Source organism: Engystomops pustulosus, chromosome 10 (assembly GCF_040894005.1).
Source record: "Engystomops pustulosus chromosome 10, aEngPut4.maternal, whole genome shotgun sequence".
NCBI lineage: Eukaryota > Metazoa > Chordata > Amphibia > Anura > Leptodactylidae > Engystomops > Engystomops pustulosus.
In genome coordinates this window covers 64289930-64314771 of record NC_092420.1, presented here as the reverse complement: position 1 = coordinate 64314771, position 24842 = coordinate 64289930, and the positions used below count along the sequence as shown (strand labels likewise).

The 24842-nt window shown below is 39.3% G+C and overlaps 1 long non-coding RNA gene across 1 annotated transcript in view; it reads right to left on the bottom strand.

The window, feature by feature from the left end:
* Positions 1 to 4023: 4023 nt before the first annotated feature.
* LOC140105037 (uncharacterized) overlaps positions 4024 to 24842 on the bottom strand; it is a 305586-nt gene continuing 284767 nt past the window's right edge. Inside the window, exon 4 of the long non-coding RNA XR_011850481.1 lies at positions 4024 to 4077. This is a non-coding gene — a long non-coding RNA (uncharacterized lncRNA). The remainder of the gene's footprint in view (positions 4078 to 24842) is intronic.

Genomic DNA, 24842 nt, shown 5'->3' with positions numbered 1-24842 from the left:
CTAGACTTCTTTAGCCAGAAAAATCCACTGGGGCAAGATATGATGAGGAATAATTTAATTTCTATTTGGAATCTCAACCCAGGAAGAGGTACTACCTCAGGTGCTACCTCACAACCACGAATATAGACAAATCACCGGGTTAAGATTTTATACACTATATAAACACACATATAAACTAAGTATCGTGATAGACAGACCATTATTTTTAATATTTGAAAATTTAGGACTAGTTCTGTTCTACAGGACTGGCACATAGCAAATGTGGTACCAATATACAAAACAGGATCAAAAAGTGATCCTGTAAACTACAGACCTGTAACTTCTAACTTCTGTTGTTGGGAAAATATTTGAGGGGTTTCTTACAGATCTCACTGTACATAACCTTATAACCCAGCATCAGCATGGGCTTATGAGAGATTGATCCTGTCAGACTAATCTGATTGGCTTCTAAGAGGAAGTAAGTTCCAGTCTGGTGGAGGCTCTGGATATCGTATATCTAGACTTTTGACATGGTGCCACATAGAAGGTTGGTACATAAAATAAGACTGCTGGAACGAGGTGAAAATCTGTATATTTGGGTAAGCATTGGCTTAGTGATAGAAAACAGAGAGTCATCTTTAATGGTATACTCTGAGATTGGGTTGATGATACCAGTGGAGTGACACAGGGGTCAGTATAGTATTTTTAATATTTTACTGAGAGTTAAGTTTCATCCTACATGATCAGGCGCAGTAGCTGGGAGGCTGAGAGATTGCACTGAGCTTCCAGCACTCCCCCCTCCTCCTCCCCCCGGGCCGGCCACTCTCCATGTGTGAGCTGTGCCTAGTGTCTCCAGTCAGCACAGGTATCAGCACAGGGCACAGCAGGACAGGTGACCCGGCCATACACCCAGGAGGCTCCTCTGCAGCTCCTGATAGTTGTGGTGGGGGTACAATGGCAACACAGTCAGAGGCCACATTGCTGCTGCCTTGTGTGATGTCCCAGCAGCTGCCACCTCTACACTGACCAGATCCAGAGCAGGGATGAGGGAGGACAACCACTCCCATCATACAGTGAGTAAGGTCAGTGCACTGTATGATAGAAGACAGTCATCAGGGCTTGTGTGTCAGTTTTGTGACGTACAAGCCCTGAAATAATCGCAACGCCTTGCAAATCACCAGACATTGCGATTATTTTGCTCCTCACACCTTCTCCATGCCAAGAGGGCATGAAGGAAATGCGGACAGCGGTGCCTGCGCCCTCGCTATAACCTGTGAACTTTCATGGTAGGATCAATCAGACAATCCACGGTTAAAGTACCCTAGAAGTTAAATAGTATACATATTTGTTATTTAAACTATAAATATCACAAAAATATGTTTTTTTGTCAAGGTGACACACCACTCGAGTTATGCTCGGTTTTTTGGCGAATTTTGACACACCAAGCTCAAAAGGTTGCCCATCACTGTTCTAAACAGTCAATTACTTGGTAAAACTGGAACTGAAAAAGACTTTGGGGTATTGATGGATGGTAAACTTCATTTTAGTGACTGGAGCCAGGCAGCTGCTGCTAAAGCAAATAAAATTATGCAATGTATCCAGTGAGGAATAGTATATCATGATAAGGATATACTTTTGTCCTTATACAAATCCCTGGTCAGACCACACATAGAATATTGTGTACAGTTTTGGACACCAGTGTATAAAAAGGACATAATAGAACTGGAACGGGTGCAGAGGAGAGCAACCAAGATTATTAGGGGAATGGGGGGGGGGGGGCTGGAATATAATGACAGAATACAACATTTTGAATTATTCAGTTTAGAATAAAGACAACTGAGGGGAGACCTCATTACAATGTACAAATACCTGAACGGCCAGTACAAGGATCTCTCCAAAGATCTTTTTATACCTAGGCCTGTGGCCAGGACAAGGGGGCATCCTCTGCGCCTAGAGGAGAGGCGATTTTACCATCAACATAGACAAAGGTTCTTTACTGTAGGAGCAGTGAGACTATGGAACTCTCTGCCGCAGGAGGTTGTTATGGCGGACTCTATGTACATGTTCAAGAGAGGCCTGGATGCTCTTCTGGAGAGCAAAAATATCAAGGGTTATGGGGAAAAAAACATTTGTTTAATTCTTAAAAGGTTCGATTGATGGACTTGCATCTTTTTCCAGCCTTATATACTATGATACTATGCTGTGTTAACAGTAGACAAGTTTGTTGACAGATTTGTAAGCAAGTCTGTAACCCATAGACCATGCAAGGTCTTACTTCACAGGCCGAACTCACTCCTGTGGATGAGACCCTGAACACCATATTGACTTATGATGCTCTTCTGCATATCAGAGAAGTAGGAAGAAGTTTGGGATGCAAAGAAAGACCCTGGATGGTCTGTGGTTTACAGACCGATCTCGGAAAGTGTGCAGCGGCCCTGACATTGCAAGTTTTCTAATAGCTGTAGTGCCACTAGATGTAAGCCATTGTTATACATTATGGCTAATCTCATATTTTAGAATGAAATTGGTGATTTTTTGGAATGGCTAAATGGTTAGAATTAAGTATGATAAAAGTCAGCAAAAGGTAGAGGTAAATATGGTTTCTAAAATGAATTTTGCTGCTAGCGTGTTTTCCTACTCCTGAACCCCTTAAAGGGATCGTTGCTCTGCAGTGACCTAGACATATGGGTGTTCTGTCTATTTTATTTTTTAAGAACCTACAAAAAAATCATGAAGATGGGAATTGCAATGGTAATAATTTTTTATACTCTGCTTACATCACAAATGAAATTTCAAAACACATCTTATTGAAATTACCTGGTCTAGCGGCTGTAGATCTTCTAACTGTCATCTCTTTCTTAATTTCCGAGGGAGCTGGAAAGCATTGGACAGAATGCTTAAAGGTGATGGTCATTTATAGAAAAATGTGGCAGTTTGTGGGTAACTGCTGGGAGCCATGGGTCACATGATCCACTGGCAGCAGGTCTCTGGGCTTCCTGTGAAGTTTCGTGTCTCGATGACTTCTGGTGGATGGAGGCGGCTGGGCATTCATTACTGTATGTATGCCCCCTTTGTGATAAGCACTCCCATGTCAGCACACCACTGCTTACACTGATATGATGTGGTGAACGTGGAGGGAGCATGCATATAATAATGACTACATCCACTATGGGTTGGCATATGAAGTCTACAGTTCTGTTGTCGCCGGTCATGTATCCCACAGCTACTGACAAACTCAAGCAGGGCAAGTATGATATGAGCCACCCAACGATGGTCTTACACTAACCCTGGTAAAGTTTTGTATTATAGTCACCTTAAATGCATGTATTGAGATTTCATAAATCATGAAATGTAGTGTCTTCCAGATTTTGCAGATCTTTCTTTAGCAAAAGAAATAAGCAAATCCTTCATTGTATTTTTATTGTCATAGTGAGACTTGTAACCAACAAGAAGAACAAAGGCCACAACTTCTAACATTGACAAAAGAAAAGTTTAGACTTGTCAATACCTCTCCCTGACAAGCCTAAATAGTGCCCCTGTCTTACAGTATTTATGCACTGTCAACTAGTCATTAAAATTCCAGCCTTGGTCTGCAAAACAGCGCTGTTCAACAGCAATTGGGATGTCTGGGAGGCCTGCAGAGGCCTCATTAACGCCTTCTATAGAAGTAAGCAATGTTGGACATGTAAGATCTAAACTCTCTATTGAACAACCCCTTACAGGTAGAGTTGATGTTTATATTCCCAGTATTAATCAGTCTTTATGCCTGTGGCTTGCAGTTTTATTGTGTTTAATAATTAACATGCTATAATAAAAGACCGAGGTGTGAAAGAAAAGAAAAAAAAAACATGAAAACAAGGAAATAAATACAATAAACAAAATACTTAGGAATCTGTACTTTGACAAAGGGACTTATCATGTTAGAGTGTCGGACTGGGAGGTGTAAGGCCCACTAGTAAATTGATTCAGGGGGCCCACCAAATGCTTCATGGAAATATTACCTGTACATTCGTAGGGCGCATAGAATAGTCCAGAGGGACTTACCTTGCTTTGTTTAGAGCAATAGGTATGGAGCTCAAATCTAGTTGGATATGTCACCTATATGTCAAAGAAATGAGAAAGGAGAGAGGTATAAAATTAATAACACTTAATAATAACAACAGATTTAGATAAAAAAGGATTAGAGTAACATGCAAGAAGCTGGTAATTGGCACATTGACGAGGCCAGAGGGAGTTACTATATCAAGAGTTGCTGAGTGCTATAGGTAGGTAGCTAAACATCTTTATAAGTCTCTCCATATAGAGATATAGAGATGTAAATTAGTTAGTCCATTATTTATCATGTCTCATGCACCTATGTTGATGTTGTGTTTACAGCTTAGTACAAGAATAACGGTCTTGTAGATGAGGCCTATGGAGCGATTCATGTATTAAAAGTCTTTTTCTGCACTAAAAATGTGGATAATTTATCATATAGAAAGGGTCATCAATATAAAATAGTTGGGGTTCAACTCTCAGCTTCGCCAAATACCATCAGATTTAATTCATTTCAATGGAATCTGATCTGCAGCGAATTGCTTCAACCGCCACATAGAGAGCACAACGGATGAAGATCTTTTGCCAGGCCAGCAATCAGAGTAATGTCTAGTAACAAACAGTACATGACCAAAGAGAGACCCATCCAATGGAAACAACCTATTAATGAAATCAAGCAGAGATCTAGAAGACTATGAGGAATTGATATAGAAAGCATATTGGAAAATTATATTAAAATTAAGAATATTTGTTCAGCTCACCTCTTCAAAGCCAAATAAAGTGCCGGTGCTCAAAGATCCGAGTCGGATCCAGTGTAATACAAGACATAGGGAACAACAATTGTTGACTCCAGCTTTCTGCTTTGCCCAGAAGCTGGAGTCAATGATCAGTGTTCCCCTATATTGGAAAATTGATTATATAAACAATAACATTCACTTCCTGAATCCACATTTTGTAAAATGTAAAGATGATGATCTATTGCATTTTTTTTATATTTGTAATGTGATTTTTCTTTAATAATTAGTAAACAAAATCCTTTCTTGAGACAAGTTCAATATATTTTGTGAAGAAAGGTGGTAATAAAGATCCTTTTTTTTTGGAAAATTACGAAACCTTTTAATAGTCTAGAAGTGAAGACCGTGCAAAACAGCAAAAATGAGATGCAAATTTGGCATAGACCACCCAGAGTGAAGGGCTCAGGAGGAAATAGTGGGATTAGCTTTTGTAATTAGTCCATTCCAAATGTCATGTCATGTAAAGTATTCCAGAAAATCAACACATAATATTTTGTTTTGGAACACAATAAATAAAAAATAAACAAACAAATGATTAAAATAATAAAAAAATTTCTGCCTGAACTCCAAAGCGCTTTAAAATACGACTTCTTTCAAAGTTTAATAAAATACTAATGTTTCTCTTTCTCTCCTTCCTTTTTTTAAGGTTGTTTTTGCAAAACGGGAAAAAAAGATAATGAACTGATAAGCTTTAAAGTACCTGGAGGAATTACTATTTCCATAAAATGCAAATTATATAGACAATAAAATGGATTGTAATTTATGCAGCTACTGTATATTTTGTAGTTAATGGGCCTTATTTCAAAGAGATGTGCCTTGCAGACTGTCAAGTGGAATAAATACATTTGGAAAATAAGGTCAAAATGAGATAAGTGCAAAATCATTGCTTCCAATATTTTGGATTGTAACCAAGGGATATACACTTCTAAATTCAACAAATATGTAGCAAACACTCGAGAAAATTAGGGAATATATTTTTGTGGAAACCTCAAATTGTACATAAATATTGTTGTGGTGGGCGACTTGAGAAAATAAGTTTTGGTTTTGGATTATCTGTAACTACACTGATCCCTCTAAGAAAAAATATTTTATGATTCACATTAGTAAGTGATAGCCTAAAGGGGTTGTCTGATTCAGTATTGCATTCTAATATAAGTGATTTGGGCAGTAGCCCCTGGCCCAAGCTTTCTGGGGGGTCCATGGCCACCCAAACCACCCACCAAATCAAGGACCATGAATTGCTCATATATCTGTTCCTTCTCTCGATACACATGTACACAAGAGCCATTTCATGACCTTTGAAGGTCCTCTAATGGTCCTGAAACCACAGATTGATAGCAGGTAGAAGGGATGCATCCTCTATTCCCCAAGAAGCTTAATTCTAATACCATATCTAAGGAGTGAATTACAGACTTGTAGGAAATATAATATTCATACAGCCCATGGCACATGGCAGAGGGTCAAACTGTTGGGACCTACAAAGGTCACAGGAATGAGACCCCCAGCAATCCAGGGATCCTATTCTCAAAAATGGGTGGAGCACTGATTTGCGGGGGGTGGGGGGGTGTCCCAGAAGTCAGGCCCTCACCATTGAACTTCTTACGTTGGGCCACCCCTTTATAGAATTAGAGAAGCAGATCAGTTTGTAGATAATCATTGTGCTTGATTGACGAAAAGACTCCTCCAAGTGGCTGGTCAGACCCTACTATTCTGCTATTGATTGTCCATTGTAAGGAAGGGTGATATAAAAGGTCAGAATTGCCCTTTTAACTTTTTGTTTTCTCATAAATACACAAAACTTCAACACTTGACAAATAGTGAAGGGTCAATGAATATTCATTCCAAAGAAGGTTTTCTAGGATTATAAATTATAAGGAAACCTCAGTAGTGTGAGTTAAGCTTGGTCAATTTGAGTTCCCCCATCTAAGTGTAAACCACACACTGACCACAATCATTCTCATATGATTGTTTTTTCTAGCATCCATGTTGCATCAGTAATTTTCAAATCCCCATAGACATATAATATGGGAAGACCCGTGCCACAAACTCGGCCAAGAATAGGACATGCCCTTAGTTTTTTCTCAGAGGCACTCAGCTCAAACATTTTGTTGAGGAAACCACAACTGTGAGTATGAACCCATACGGGGATGTGAACTGGCTGCAAAAACAGCATCTAGTATGTGCTTGAAGGTTTAGAAAAGAATGGCTGTTTCTTTTTAAAAAATTACACAATGCATGTCCACAACGCTCACCCATCTCCGCTTTCTGAAGGCTACACTGCTTAGTCGGAAAAGTATCTAAAACCCTTGATAAATGTGGTACACACATTTTTCTTGGTACACAGTACTCCAAATGTCTCCTATTTTCCATGGGATGACAGATTGTTTCAAAACAGGAAAGGAATGTATGGAAATATTATAACGTGTCCTTCACAATTCTGGCCTATTCAAAATGGGCATTCACCATTTCAAATGATTAGGAATTAGTCTTAGAAAATGGAGGGTCCAAATACTGGGACCTTCACCAATCACAAGAAAAAGGGTTCCATGTACCTCCTCCTAAATTGAGCAGTGCTGGAGATAATAAATAAATAATAATAATACCTTCAATAATATAGTGAACAGAGATTCAGTAGGGTTGCACAGAGCTTGCCAAATCAGTCCCCAATGGGTCTCACAATCTAATCAGCATATTTTGGAGTGTGGGAAGAAACCAAGTGACCCGGAGGAGACCCACGCAAACACGGGGAGAACATACAAACTCTTTGCAGATGTTGACCTGGATGGGACTTGAACCCAGGACCCCAGTGGGTTCAGTGCTGAAGGCTGTAGTGCTAACCACTGAGCCAGTATAGCCAACTACAGATCCCTGGAGGTGAGCCATTGTGGCAGACACTTTTGGGCAAGGTATTTAGATCTATAAAGATTGTGAAGGCAGGACAATCTTTAGACCGCTCAACCCTTTTTAATGGACGAGATATTTTCTCAGTGAAAAAAAGTTTGGTACCTACTGAATGTTTATTTTTATTAGTGTTCTCCTTTAATATATCAAACACTTGAGTTGCTTATTCTGGACTTGATTGAATCTCTGCCAATACATGATATCCCAAAAGGGCCATTATAAGCCTCCACCAAATTTACTTAAACTGAAATGGACACACCAGTCATATTTCATATCGCTCCCCCAAAATAAACAGCGGTTATTTGTTTTCTAAAGCCAAACATTTCATCTGGTGAATGACATTAGACTTCACAGCAGTGAAATATTATGAAACCAGACACTATTAATATTCATGACAAGTCAGAATAATTCATGGCTTTCTAAAGTAATGTCCAATGATATATTATAGTGAACAGTATCATTTACATTACATTTTAAGAAATATTGACAAAGATAAGTTCTCAAACAATGACTAAACCTTGTATTCAATGTTATGATTTCTGGGTTTTCAACTTCAAGCGGCTTTTCAATTAACTGTGCGGTATACAATGTAATTATTCATTTATTATAGTCACTTTAGATATGCTAAAGATTAAAGAGTGAAACAAATCATTTTCGTGACACTGGTTCTTGATACATTACTATTATTCGGATTCCATGTCCTTTCACTGCACCAAGATTTATAGCAGCCATTTAAATGTATAAACTAATTTTTTTGTTCTCATTCTGCACCATGCATTACAGGAATTTAATTTTACTATAAATGTCACATCTAAACAGGGTGGCAGAGCCCTTTTTGGTGATATCTGTGACAAAAGTACAAAGGTGTCTCTGTGGTAGAAGTTGTGCTTTGTGGTTTAATAAAGTCTGTTAGGAGTGAAATAAGCACTTAAATTTATGAGCAACTGTGCCGTTATGTACCACAATCTCACCATACTCTTGTAATGAAGCTGATGTGGACTTACTTTGTCACTTAACAGATTAGGCTTGGTGCTGCAATGAAGGACATACTCTTAAAGGAAATGTAACATCAAAATACATCAACATAAGCCAGGGCCTCTTACTCAGATCCAGACATCTTGATTGGGGTAATCTTCTTATATTTTTTTATCCAATTTCAAAATTGTGTTGATTAGTTTGAAGGGCTCTGGTGGGTGTTTTCAAAGCCCACAGTGCTGTAGATTCCCAGGCTGTTACAATGAGCAGAGGAGGTTTCTGCTCATGCCCTGCTCCTGCTATATTACATCGGCAGAGGGAGGAGGGAGACAGCAACAGGTTGGGTGAGAAATGGTTGGCTCATTCTAAAAGCCTGTGAAGCTACAGTACCGAAGCACTCTGGTAATGCCCCCAGAGCCCCTCGAGATTAATTAGCATAATTTTAAAAGTTGCTTTTAGGTGGAAGGAGGCAATGGATAACAATAAGAATATTGACACAATGCTTGGATCTATGAGTAAGTGTGCCAGGTTTATCATGTCTTATTTTAATCTTAAAAAGGATCCGATGGAAAATTCACCAAGGGGTTGAGACGGAGCCATATTCTGGCCGAAGTCTGTGCAGTTCTAGTGTAAAAGACATACTAAAAAACTCAGGATTAATACTTTAATCAGAGGTCAGGACTGGTAGATACAGATTTGAGGCAACAGCACAAGTTAGAGAAACTAACACTACAGTAAACTTCTTATGTCTCACTCTTTGATTCACTGAACACTGCAACCTGAGGTCAAAGGCTCAACTGGCCTTATGGTTGACATTGGACAGGACTCATTGCAGCCAGTCAAAAAGCAGGAATGGTGAGCCTCTTGATGCTTCACAAGACATAACAATGTTACATGCGTGCAGGGGGTCCGCTAGATTTTGGTTTATATTTCATAGTTTCATAGTTTATATGGTTGAAAAAAGACACTTGTCCATCAAGTTCAACCAAGCAATGATATGAATTCTGAATGTAGTTTCTAATGGTTTCTTAAAAAAAATAATTCACATGGATATTATATGCCTAATCTAGCAATATGCATAGTGAGAATGGACCATGTTGTACCAATTGTTATTGGTGGAGATTAGAGATGGGCAAATCGATTCTAACTAATCAGAAATCATTCCAAATTTCAGGAAAACATCGATTCAGCACAAATCTGAAGTTTACGGTGATTTGTGGGATCAAATTTTTTCCCCTTTTATTTGCAAAATGGCCAAGAGCACGTATTACATGAGGCAGAGAACTCTGGGAAGAAGAAAGGAACACCCTCAATCACATGTGCAGACATGTAAGCCAATCAGCGACCGGCAGGCTTATGTGATATCACAGCCCTATGAAAACAGATGGCCATTTTCAATTCAGTCATTTCACACTGCATGTGCTGTCTCTAGCGTCTAGCTGCTTGTACTCCGTAGCTGATGGAGTGATTTTTGCTCAAAGTCCAGGGTGTCCGTTTTGGGGGATCTGTATACCCCAAATTTCAATTCTTTTTTTGTTGCTAAAGTTGATATCAAGAAATCCGTGTCAAATCCACATAGTTGGTGGAGTGATTTTTGCTCAAAGTCCAGGGTGTCCGTTTTTGGGCTTCTGTATTCTCCAAATTTCAATTCTTTCTTGTTGCTAAAGTAGATATCAAGAAATCTGTGTCAGATCAACAAAGTTGATTAATCAATATGTCAGACTCAGAGGTGGCAGGTGGAGCAGGCACAGGTCACTGCACAGTAAGGGGATGTAGTAGCAGGGGTAACTCTGTGAGGCCAGAACTGCCGGTGTCATCTAGATGCAGTGTGTTGATGAACAACCCAAAGGTTCTCGATTGGTTGACTAGGCCATCCACTTCCTCCCAAATTACATCTGACAACCGCAGCCAAGAGTGGGTTCCTGAGATACAACCCTTAGTTGGCATGGTCCAGGAGCAGGTCAGTGGCCCTCATCTGTCCTCAACCAGCCACTGCCCTGTTCATTTCCCTCAGCCAGAGATCTACTAGGTCAGTGATGGCGAAATGCAAACCAAAGTCTATGTTATCATCACAAAGTGCCAACATGGCTATTTTGCCTAAAATTAGTGATAATCCCCCTCTATAAGGTACATAAAAAACTGCAGTATAATGACCATTACCAGTACAACAACATAAATACCACCATACTGATTATTAACAGACCACCATAGAAAGACCAACATCACCAATTATATCACTAAGCAGGAGCAAATACAGTGAGGAATACTACCGACACACAGTGAGGAACACTATTGCCATACTATTGGGATCACTACTGTCATACGGTGAGAGACACTACCCACATACAGTGAGGGACACTACCGCCATACAGTGAGAGACACTACCGCCATACAGTGAGAGACACTACCGCCATACAGTGAGAGACACTACCCACATACAGTGAGGGACACTACCCCCATACAGTGAGAAACACTACTGCTATACAGTGAGGGACACTACCCCCATACAGTGAGGAACACTGCAAAGGACATGCAAATATTCCATTTACTGGTCATCTCTGTCATCTCCTGTTTGTTTTTGGTTTTAGCAATACTGATGGATTATTAACCAATTGAAAGCAGACACTGATGGATGAAATGAAGGGCAAAATGATCAGTGATGTCAATGCAGAAATACTGCCGACATCCTCTCCACTCTTTTGGGGGGTTTCTAGATGTATCAGCGTTCTGTCCTAATCTATGGAATCATCTGACGTCAGTGTAAAGAGTGCACTCTAGTGGGTCTTGGCCTTCAGCTCAGTCCGTTCGAGCTGGCACAGACATTACCTTGTCAGGCTGTGTTCCTGCTTCGCTTATTTGGTCAAGTTGGCCTATGTAAGTGCCCATGGAATTGAAGAGGGATTCTAAGAGCGGCGCCTGTCATGTGTGTGTCATACTAAAACACAGCATTGTTTGAAGACCAAACCATGCTACCTATGCATATTTGAGCATGGCACAACATTCTACAACGCCCTACAGGCTCTCTGCAGCCAGGATATACCTGTTTTTTAATGTGATTCATCATGATTCCATTTGGGTCAAAACAAATTTTGTCAGATAATTCGGCGAACTCTGCAAATCAAATCAAGTGGAGATGTTCAGTAGGAGGACAGGAACAGGTAGATGACTGCATACTTGACTACCCACTTCATTCACTAGACTGAACACCTAGGTGTAGGTGCCAACAGAGTATATGCTATGTTGTTTTAGGTTTAAGCTGGCCAAACAAATTAGAAAAAATTTAGCTAGACAGACTGGTTTCAGAGGTCATACTACGTACAGTATGCGGACCATTTCTCCTGACATCATCAGTGATGAGAGAAGGACCAGGCAGTTGGAATTCAACATGCTCAAGTACGTTACCAAAAACCTTCTCCGCTCTTCAAATTCAGACATGTACTTACAATAGATGGCCACATTGAATGTGGACATGGCTATGCAGACCAGGAGAAATAGTTGAAATGTGCTGTCAGCTTACACCCACACTTCCCTATAGAATATATTTTGTATCCCATTTATTTCTATAGCTCAATCCATCGACAATAGAAGTTTTTTTCCTGTAAAAACATTCACCTTTTTCACAACCCTATATGTAACACCTGAGTATATTGTAATATTCTGTAGTTATTGCCTTCATTACTAGATGTTTATAGTAATTGCTGTACATGTCATATGACCTCTCTTCTCTTTACTAACCTGTTTATTAGAAAAAACCCTCAATAATGTATATTCTCACTAAAGTCATCATCAACACACAAGAACAATACAATAAGTGCATTGCAGAGTACATTACCCTAAAAGGTCACGCGACTCATTTATGTATCAATGAATGCGGATCCTACCACCTAATGACGCCTTCCCATAACATCCCCTTGTGTGCGCAAATCTGTATTTATTTCGAGATTCTATTAAACACGAGGCGGAATATATCTCCTATTTAGTTTCTAGTATTCAAAGGCAGCTTTGCTGAATGCATCTGGCTGTTTAGCTAATGAGCCATGGAAATAAGCAACTGTTTAAGTAAAATGCACTATGAAAAAGCTTTTACCAAACACTATTTTAATATTTTAAATAGATTTTCCATTGCGGCTCTTTGTAGCTGAATTAGTTCTTTGATGTGTTCTGACAGAGCTGTTGTTAGAAATAGTCCATTAACTTTGTCTGTCATCTTATTTTGCTGGGTATCCAGTATAACACCCTTATATTTCATAATTTGTATTGCTATCAGTGCTGATTTGTAAATGTGCAAATTATAATTAACAACGGCCACAGTTTCTATTAAATATTAAATCATTCTTGCAACTAATACTTTCCACAGCAGATGGAGCCCTGCAGTATGCAAATCCCCCATTCCTTAAGTAGTCAGCTCAATTTTTAGCTTATAAAATACCCTTTTCTGTTTGCTTTCTGTTTTCGGTAATACTTACGGTATTATTTATGCACTACGGATCCCTATTTCCTTTCTAAGCATTTCATGGACTGTTGCATCCTAACATAGTGGTTTTGTTTTACCTCATTATAGAGCCTTAATCACATACCATGATTCCAAATATAAATGCTTAATATTTATATTGCTTCAGTGTTCCAAGTGATATGGGGCATTTTGTCATTTTTCTATATGTTGGGTGGAAATTGCCTGCCTTAACAGCAGAGAGAATTGTTTAATTTGAAATACAGTATATTTTTTATGATTTCTAGATGCGAAGGGGGGAAAGAAAGTGGCTTCTCCTGTCGCGTGATGAATATTCCATTAAATGTTATCAAGTAGTGCAGAAAAAGAAAATAAATAGCAAAAATATTAGAAAAATAAAAAAATATGAAGGCATAGAGAGCCAAGCAAATACTTAGAGGTCATTAATCAGACAGCTAGCAAATAGACAGAAATAAGAACCGAAAAAATGTCATTTCTTTGTTTTTTTTTATATCCTAAAAACCATTTACTGGATGCTATTTTGAATGCTAGAGTGAAGAACGCTACCTGTCAATATAAGTAATTTAGAGAGCCTGCATATTGTTGCAATACATAAAGAGGATTATAACAGCATAATAAGCTAAAACCTGATATATAAGGTGTGTAGACTACAAGAAACGAAAAACATTATTTTGTGTCTGCATTGTCTTAACTGCTAATTTTTCTTAAAGTAACACTGGGCAAATGGATTAGTGCTCTGACTAGTGCAGCTGGAATGGCGCTTTAATGAGCCACGGATCTGCCTGCTGTCACTGTCCTGCCTGGTGCCTCCGCTCTCTGTTTTCCATTCATCTGCCATCTGGTTCTGACCCATGATCCGTTAACTCTGCCTTCTTTAAAATGTTATCACACTTACCCTCCAGGCCTCCGTAGTAAGGTTCTTGAAACTTGCATTAATGTGAAAAGTACTGTAGAGATGATAAAATCATTCAAGATTCATTGACCTGAATAACTGCCTACCGATTCTGTACCAAATGGTGGTGTCAGAGAGGGTGTGGCCTAAGTTTAAAAATAAAAATGTGTAAGTTAGCCACCATTTTTGGTCTAAACTAAGCCTTATTTGGTGTGAATTGAGAGGCGTAGAGCTATCAATGATTGACTATATATATATATATATATATATATATATATATATATATATATATATATATATATATTTGGAGGGCAGCAAATCACTGATCAGACTAATATTTAAGATTATAAAATACAATTTATACTGAATGCATTCCCTATACAATCTGCTTGGCTCCTCCTGCTCTATGAATTTAAACCTGAAGATAGGACACTATGGGGCACATTTACTTAGAAAGTCGGAAAATGCATTAAAAATGCTATTTCTGTGTATAATGCTGGGTGCGACACATTCACTAATATCGTTCGCCAGAAATCATGAATCTAGCGCTTCCCTGCACTGGGCCGTCAGCGTTCACCATCTTTTTTGTGGTGCACCTTTAACATAGGGAGTGCAACACAATTTGCAAGTTAAATACGGTGGTCAGTCCGAATAAGTCAGACCGTCCGACAGCATGCCCCCTTAAAAGGCGTTGTTCTATTTTTATTATTTTACTTTATTTTACGTTCAATGAAATAAATCTTTTACGGGACCAGCAAGCGCCATTCTTTCAGCGCTCGAGAGAAAAACCCACTCCAATCTTGGAGATAAAGATATCCGTTTGGAACTGCCTATCCACGTCAAGGGGGAGTAAGCAAGACCATGAACGCGGCAGCGGAGATAAAGGTCCATCTAAGGAATCATCATTTGGGAGTTGTGCCCTGGATGCACAACCACACAAGGTTAGTAGCCTGAAGTATCACATTTTGACCATTTATCACAAAGGTAATACACCACAGGAGCGCCCCTCTGTCTCTTTTATCCCCCATTTCTTCTAGTCTAACTACTTCACTTGACTCATTCATATATAAAAATGAAGTGAGAAGAGTCATATTAAAGTGGAAGAGACACAGAGCTGTCAATCAAAAGAAGGAGACAGCTTCTGGCAGCCTGGAGAAAACATGACTCTTCTATACAGATATTGACTCTTGTCTACACATTTACATTAGGGTGTTGGTTTGGATAACACTGAAATAAATGATAACACCATAATGATAACACCACCCTTCTCCTGGTGATTGGAAAAAAAATCTGAAACGTGCTGATTCAGCCATGTGTACACAATCCTTCAGAACCCCCTCTTATATACTACTCCTCACTTTTGTATTATCTGTACTCCTATGTTCTATGAGCCTGTGTCCAACTTCTATATACTTTGACAATTACCATGATCTCCCATATACATTCACCTGCCCTGTCTGTAGACTTTTACTGCCTGTGCTACCATTATTATCTACTATTTACTATCTGTTGCTATTAACTTCAGCCTCTATGCCTATACTTCTACATACTATGACCCCCATGTGCCACTGCTTCTATAGTTTAGAACACACCATGGCCCACAATTATTAAAGTGTTTGCATCCGTTTTCTGTTTGACTTTGCACTAGAAAGAACGTGCAAACTGCTTACAAATGTATTTATAAAGTGTCTGCACCAGTTTTGTGCCGCGGCTGCACCGTGTCCGACAAGACAGAAAAAATGTGCACCTAAAGGAGCGTGTTAGCGTTAAGTCGGACTTTGCGCCACACTTATTACTGAGTGTGGTGCAGCATGAACAAAGTGCACAAAAAAAATGGTGCACACTTCCACAGCAGTGCAGGGGGCACCAGATTCTTGAAGTACATGCATCACAATTTATAAATCTGCCGCACTCTGCACACTTCACAGTCAAACTGCACATAGTTCAGTTTGCCCTGTTTTTGATAAATTTGGGCCTATGAGTCAGTAAATCTGTCCAGGGGAGATTAAAATTTCCAATGTGCCCTTCAGTAACTTGAGACCCTTGGCACAGAACCTCGAGTGCCTAGTGAAATCTTTCTTTTGTTTCATTGTTTAATTTCTTGTCATAATATTCATTGTTTCCCCACATTTAAAGCCCTGAACGATATATTTCAACCATGTAAATAAATATTATTCTAATTGTATGCGGCATGATGATATATTTTATTATAATTGACTCGTACAGTTTTAGATTCTAAGTAATTCCTTCATACAATCATTATATATCAACATGCGTATGACAGGACATAAAAATCCCAGAGAATAATTAACAAAGCGGCTATTATTTACCTTACAGCAATAAAATATTTAACATTTGGGTACAAACAATAAGTGCCATACATTGTTCCATCAATCTGTACATTCAATTAGAAATATAGAGAAGCATTTGTGGTAGGGGCTGGATTGCGTTATTGCAAATGGTAAATGTGTTCACTTAATGCTACACAGTATTTTGCATAGCTAATATCACTATAATTAGTCATCGTTCCTGTAATTTATTGGAAAAGATGCTCATACCCTCTAGTGTACAGCTATGATGGATGTTGGGAACACAACTTCAAAATTAGGAATCAAGAAAATTAGTAACAGTTGGAGAATTAGCATGCAAATCAATAATACCTGTCCCTTCAGCATTTGCTTTTTTTTTTTCTCTTCAATTTTCCTGTATTTTTCAGAGTCACTCCCGGACAACGATAGAAACGGTTTAATTTGTTTCCCGTTGTTTTATAGTCATTTAGACTCAGACAGTCTTGATCACATAAACTGAGCTTTACAGAGTTAATTTTCCCATCAGTTCCATCAAGTAATTTTGCATCAGTGTGAATAATTTTCGACTGTCACCATAGTTTCGCCATGCACCGTTAATCATTATAAAGCACCCTATCATTGAGAATAAAATGATCATCTGAATACAATAGTGAAAGAAAAAAATAAGTTATTTGGGGGGGGGGATAAACATCCTAATATGTCTGGAGAACAGAATTAGAAGCAAATTAATATTTTATGTTTCTAGTAGTGTCTAATTAAAGGGCATCGCGTCTTCTGAAACATGATTCATTAAGTTAAGAAAAAGCAGTTGGTATGTTATTATCACTTTTCTGCATAAACCAACATAATTTGTCATAAACTCCCTCATTTGCTGTTTCCTCACAAAGCAGATTATGCTTATTTTTCATTTGGACAGTGGAAAATCAAGCCAGGTGTTTGGCATCACCAGAGTGTTCAGGTGTAACTGTGCCAGTGATGGTACATTACTAGCAGCGTGGATGAAGAATGAGGCATAGAGAATCCAGGGACACGGGCGCCTGGAGGCCCTTCCCTTTCGAGTGGTCCTGCTGACGAGACAGGTGTTATATGAGACTGAAGCAAGCAAACTTTTCCCTTCTCGTTAAGTCAGCACTTTGCAGAATGAAGAATAATTTTTCTTACATCTTAAGAGGAGCCTTAAATAAATGTAAATAACCCGCATCGGGAAGTTTTACTTCAGTGTCTAGACTTTGCAAGGATTTTGGAGGGGCGACGCATGAAGGTAACACTAATGGAATTATAATTTTGAAATGGCGCAGTGAAGAGTTCTGATAAATCCGTAAGCCAAATATTAAGTATAAATCAGCAGCACGTTCTTATTACTGAGGGGGTGATGGTTTATTGAGTCCAGTTATGACCTGATGAGAGATTTATTGAGTAGTGAGAAGTTGGAAACTTCTCCGTTATGGTTGACTGCACCATGATTTTTTTTTGCACAGTTTTTTACCAAGTCAGATTGAAAATACTTTGACAATAACGCCAGCTTAAGAAGAAGGCTACCATTCACAGCAGGAACACACCAGATGAAATCTCTAATTCCCCATGACTAGTTGACTAGTTTATATTGAAGTCCCGACCCATTAACAGGAAGGGCTTGCTGCAGTTCTCTGCTTGTTTTTTGTAGGGAAGATAAGTGACCACCAGAGGTGTCTAAAAGCATCTTACACTCTTCTCCCCATTGATAACACATGCACATGAGTCACAAACTTTTTTCACAGTCACTGCTGATGATGTTATGGAAAACAAATTTCTCATATTATGACACCAAGAACTTTCTCAAAATTCAGCGTAGGGAACTTTATAAAATGTCTTTATAAAATGTCACATAGAGGCCCCCCATAAGGTCATTGCGGGTGTGGCAATCTAAAAAATGATGGTGTCACGTACACTCACTGGCCACTTTATTAGGTTCACCTGTCCAACTGCTCGTTAACACTTAATTTCTAATCAGCCAATCACATGGGGGCAACTCAGTGCATTTTGGCATGTAGACATGGTCAAGACAATCTCCTGCAGTTCAAACCGAGCATCAGTATGGGGAAGAAAGGTGATTTGAGTGCCTTTGAACATGGCATGGTTGTTGGTGCCAGAAGGGCTGGTCTGAGTATTTTAGAAACTGCTGATCTACTGGGATTTTTACGCACAACCATCTCTAGGGTTTACAGAGAATGGTGTGAAAAAGAAAAAACATCCAGTGAGCGGCAGTTCTGTGGGCGGAAATGCCTTGTTGATGCCAGAGGTCAGAGAAGAATGGGCTGACTGGTTCGAGCTGATAGAAAGGCAACAGTGACTCAAATCACCACCCGTTACAACCAAGGTAGGCAGAAGAGCATCTCTGAATGCCCAGCACGTCGAACTTTGAGGCAGATGGGCTACAGCAGCAGAAGACCGCACCGGGTGCCACTCCTTTCAGCTAAGAACAGGAAACTGAGGCTACAATTTGCACAAGCTCATCGAAATTGGACAGTAGAAGATTGGAAAAATGTTGCCTGGTCTGATGAGTCTCGATTTCTGCTGCGACATTCGGATGGTAGGGTCAGAATTTGGCGTCAACAACATGAAAGCATGGATCCATCCTGCCTTGTATCAACGGTTCAGGCTGGTGGTGGTGGTGTCATGGTGTGGGGAATATTTTCTTGGCACTCTTTGGGCCCCTTGGTACCAATTGAGCATCGTTGCAATGCCACAGCCTACCTGAGTATTGTTGCTGACCATGTCCATCCCTTTATGACCACAATGTACCCAACATCTGATGGCTACTTTCAGCAGGATAATGCGCCATGTCATAAAGCTGGAATCATCTCAGACTGGTTTCTTGAACATGACAATGAGTTCACTGTACTCAAATGGCCTCCACAGTCACCAGATCTCAATCCAATAGAGCATCTTTGGGATGTGGTGGAACGGGAGATTCGCATCATGGATGTGCAGCCGACAAATCTGCGGCAACTGTGTGATGCCATCATGTCAATATGGACCAAAATCTCTGAGGAATGCTTCCAGCACCTTGTTGAATCTACGCCACGAAGAATTGAGGCAGTTCTGAAGGCAAAAGGGGGTCCAACCCGTTACTAGCATGGTGTACCTAATAAAGTGGCCCGTGAGTGTATGTGCCACGATCAAGTAAGTTCTGCTGCCTTGAATGACCATTGCTCTAAAAATATAAACAACTGTGATCAATGCACCAGTCACAAGTGTTAGTGGCGGGTGTCTTCTGTATTATATCCTCTCCTTACAGCCTTTGAGGGGTTGGTCACTCTGTCTCATGTTTTATATAATGTGTGTAGGAAGGATAATTTATAGGAGGGAAGGATATAAGATAATTGTATACAAGGTAAATGGAAGCCTCCTGTTCTTTTGCCTCATCAACAACAGAATCTTAGCCACAAAATGGCTGCAGATGGAGAGTCATGTGATCTCGAACTTTCCATAAGTAATGGCCCTGCCAGGACCTTGTGATAGTATTTATGCATATAAGATTAAGGTCATGACAGGGAGCTTGGTAAAGGAAAGATCAAAATCACATGACCTTCCGTCTGCAGCCATTTTAAGGACAGAAATGTCTGGGTAATGAGGTAAAAGACAGGAGGCTTCACTTTACATATCAAGAAAGTGGTGCAGAACTTCTAATAGAGGTATATTGGGAAATTACCTAATATCCTGCTGCCCCCAACACTTTCACATACATTAGCAAACATGAGGTAAAGTGGCCAAACCCTTTAAGGCTGAGCCATTAAGGTGCTCATCATTTAGATGTTAAATGACTAGCCTCTATATCACCAATATAGTATAACAGTATTGGTTTCTTCACCTACATACACATTATAAATGCCAACCAAATCGGGAAACATGTGAGATTACATTTTAAAACCTTGTATGTAATGACATTTTTTTATCTGTTTGTAATGGGAAATTATGTATCAATTGCATCACACATTTAGACATAATTATAATTTTAGATTTATATACTTCAGGTAATGTCATTCTGATAATCCCTGGGCTCTAGCAGCTGTAATAATCATAAAGGACAATTACTAGGTTACACTCATTCCCTTAAAATGGAGAGGAGAAGAAAAGGCAGAGCTGTACTGCCTGTTTTCAAAGGTATATGCTGACAGATCTTACAACAAATGAGACAGTGCTAGAAGCACCAATTAACTTATAAAGCACTGAAGAAATTAACATTAATTTACTTATTACAACTCATTAAAAGACAAGCCTTTTCGGCATTGGAAAAAATATGGCAGAACTGTAAGACTGCAATGATGACTGCGACGATGAGATAATATGGTAGATAGATAGAGATGAGTGGAAAGATAGCTAAAAACTAGATAGACTGCTATGTATGGATGGATAGATGGATAAATAGATAAAATAAATTATAATACAGAAGAATAGATAATTTATAGAGCAAACTCACTGCAGGTGCACACAGAACATTATCATTTACATTAAAAAATGCATGGCATGAATTCTCCTGGTATCCAACTTACATGCTCAAATGTCAATATTACATCCTTACTCATGTCCTGACTTTTGGATGACAATATTGTATCCTATCTCATAGGGGCACATTTACTAGGGGTCCGTCGGACGCATTTCTGCTGGGTTTCCCGAATATTTTTTATTTGCTCTGAATCCCACAGGGGTTTTTGTCGCAAGCGATTGGCTTTCATGCGACACAAATAGGGGGGCGAGGCCGTCAGACAACCCAACTGATTCGGACAAACTGCGGAATTTAAAACTCAAATTGTGTTGCAAGTTAAGCACTCACATGTGGACCTGAGCAGGGAAGTAACACATTCAAGAAATCGGGCGCACGCTGTAAGTGAATTGCGGCAGCTTCGAATCCTTGATGGACATTCTGGATTGGCTGACGCAACGGGAGGGGTGAGTAAATGTGCCCCAAAGTTTCTAAAAATTGACACAGGAGAATTCATGTCATGTACTTTTCAATGCAAAAGATTGAGTTTTTAAATATTTGTATTGTTTTACAGTCAATGAGGGACACCTATCAAACTTTATCAGTTTTTTTCCCTCTATTTTTTTGCAACTTTTTAGCGTAATTTCTCCATAATTTGCAACTTTTACACCCACAATGCTTCAATGAAAACATTAGCACATATCCATGTAATAAAAGTATCTCAAACTCTTACCATGCATGATAACTAATTATGTATGTTTTTCTATAGATCCATGTTCTTTTTTTAACTTCCTATAATATTTTGGCCAAGAAGTGCGAGCCCTGCATCTAAGACAACCTCTGTCCCTGCTTACTCGCGAGTCCTGCCCTGCTTTCAACAGGAGGCGATAACAGGGCAGACAGACAAATGGGTCAAATACAAAATGCTGGTGAGATACTTAATTTTAAAGCAGAAGAATTCAAACAAAAAACAGGAAAATATTATCAAGAAGCCAAAAAGATAAGCCGATTTTTCACAAAAATTCCCTGTCCAGTCAATCTACCAACACCCAGATGTGGTGTTCAGCCAGAAGAACTTAACCTGTAGAGCTAGCTCTTTCAGAAGTTCTCACAATTTGATGTTTTTCCTATTCCTCTCATACCTGTGATTGTCTAACCTTTATACAGTATGTCTCAAGCTATAGGTTTACCACTTTCTCTTTTATTTAATTGGACTACTTCCTGGCCCATGTAATGACCATGTCCTGTCTCATTTTCTTGGACGACCACTTCCTATCACATGTGATTGCATGATCACTTACTGTCACATGTAAAGTGATAATCACATTCTGTCTCATTTGATTGAAGGACAGCTGCTTTTTACATATTCTGGGATCAGCAATTCCTGACTCAATTTATTGGATGACCACTTCCCGTGACATTCCTATAAATATTGTGTTTTCACATGTGATCTAAAGACTGGGTTAATCTCTACATTACTCTGTAATGCAAAGTCTAACAAAAATTTGTCAAAATGCATCATCTATTCTGGAATTTGACTGTCTTAGATATTTCCTTTCTTCCCACAATTGCCTATACATGCAATACATTAGAGGGATAGAATCAATATATCGCTTTATAGATACAAAAGACTTGTTCATATTACAGGACAACCTACTAATCATTTTTTACTACCTATGGTGCACCACTGACTCTAACATCAGGAAGCAAGAGTTCTTCTTATGGAGAATGTGCCAATCAAGTCCCGTGTGGAGGCTTATAGCCATTGATGCCCCAATAGGGGATTCTGAGAAATGTGCAAATATTTTTTCCAGGGTGGGAAAAGGTTTGGCTTAATCCCACATCATGTCATTAGGAATTTTGTAAGTCACGCTTTGTGTTAAAGGGGGCTGCCTTTCATTAGGAATTTTGTAAGTCACGCTTTGTGTTAAAGGGGGCTGCATTTCAAGCTAGCAAAAAGAGGCATTGTTTTCCCCTTTCCCACCCATTCTGCATATTTCCCAGAATCCCCTGGTGCATCATCAATGACTATAAGTCTCTACACGCCTATAAGGCAGCCTTAAATGGGTATTCCCAAGAAGACAAGTTTCTTAAATGTACTCAAAATAACAACATCACACATTTTCTAATTCATTGTTATTAACAAAAATACAGCATTTCACAGATATAATTCCAACCTGTCTCTATCAGTCTAGGTGTACACAATTTTGGTTGCCCCTGAACCTGACTGGATTCTCTGAGTTTAGGATCAGAAGACATATTGCTCTCCTGTCTGACGCAGTACTGAGCTGCTCTCTAATTCTAGAGAAGCTTCCTGCTGGCAAACAACAACATTGTGAGAAGAGTAAAGCTATAAGTGCATAAGATCTTTATCCAGGGAGGGGGGAGGCAGGCAGAGCTGTGTATGTTATGGCTGTGATAGTAGAACTGAAAATGTCATGTGTAATATGCATCTAATTGATCTCACCATCTCTCATCTCTGATTTGTCTCTTCTTTCTTTCTTTCTATGTGTCAGAAACTAGTGAATGTTCAGAAGAAAAATAAAAGTGTAGATAAACCTTGAACCCTGATAATCTCAGCACACAGCATTCATAGCACAGAACAATCATGTAGTGTCTGCTTAGAGAATCTCCGCCCACACTCTAGAATTTTACACTGACCATCACTGAATAATAGGAGCTAAAACAGCAATAAGTGAGTAAAATAGTTTTGTTCTTTATTGTTTAAACATCACTAGAGGATTGAAATGTGAGAATTTTCTTTCATGGGCAAACCTCTTTAATTGGCAAACTTTCCATATTGGAATCTGTTCCTTCTGGCTTTAATCCCACATCATGTCATTAGGCTTCTTGTAGGTCATGCACGGTGTTTAGGGGGCTGCCTTTCAAGGTACCAAAAATAGACAGTGGGGCAGATTTACTTACCCGGTCCGTTCGCGATCCAGCGGCGCCTTCTCTGCACAGGATTGGGATCCGGACGGGATTTATGAAGGTAGTTCTTCCGCCGTCCACCAGGTGGCGCTGCTGCGCTGAAAATCATCTCAACGCGCCGGAATGCATCGAGCTGGACCAGGTGAAGGTAAGCGCTTCCGAAGTGACACTTTTTCGGTTTTTAAATGCGTCGGTTTGTCCGAATACGTTGGGTTTTCGTTTGGCCACGCCCCCCATTTCCGTCGCACGCATGCCGGCGCCGATGCGCCACAATCCGATCGCGTGCGCCAAAATCCCGGGGCAATAATTCCGGGGCAATTCAGGTACAATCGGCGCAAATCGGAAATATTCGGGTAACACGTCGGGAAAACGCGAATCGGGCACTTAGTAAATGAGCCCCAGTGTTTTCTTTTTCCCATCCTGGAAAACATATTTGCATTTTTCCTAGACTCTAACATAGCATTGTAATATGTGCACTTTACTGGCCATTAGTCATTTGTAGCAAGACTATCTATAGCATAAATGGTTTTATTAATCTGACCTTAGTATCCTTACAAAATATGGAAGTCCAGTAATTGGACTATTGCCTTAGGATACATAAGCCTTAATGCTGCCTTCAAAAGAAGAATAGTCAAGTAATTATCAATCTCTATTTTGCTACAGTCAGCGAGTCAGATTTTTATTTGATATTTTTAAGATGACAATGAAATTTTATGTGGGTTTATAATAAAACGTTAGAGTAACCCCATAAGGAGTTATATCTGTTTGACACATGTCATTAAAACCAATGGTCGATTGGTAGACTGTCTCTATCCAAACAATGAGTGGTTTACTTTACATTCCAATTAATTGATGTCTATATGAATGACTGAATATGTGAAAAAATTAATTTTCACCTTAAAAGGAAAAAATCTATCATGCTTACCTCAAATATGATTTTCTGGAAGACATTAATCATTTCTACATGATTATTGGAGACATAGTTTGAGATTGCACATAGTATGCGTTCTGTAGCAAATGGAAATCAATTAGTTTCAATCACATGGTCGCAAAGACTTCATTATTTAGATTTTAGTATTTGTAGATCCGTGTA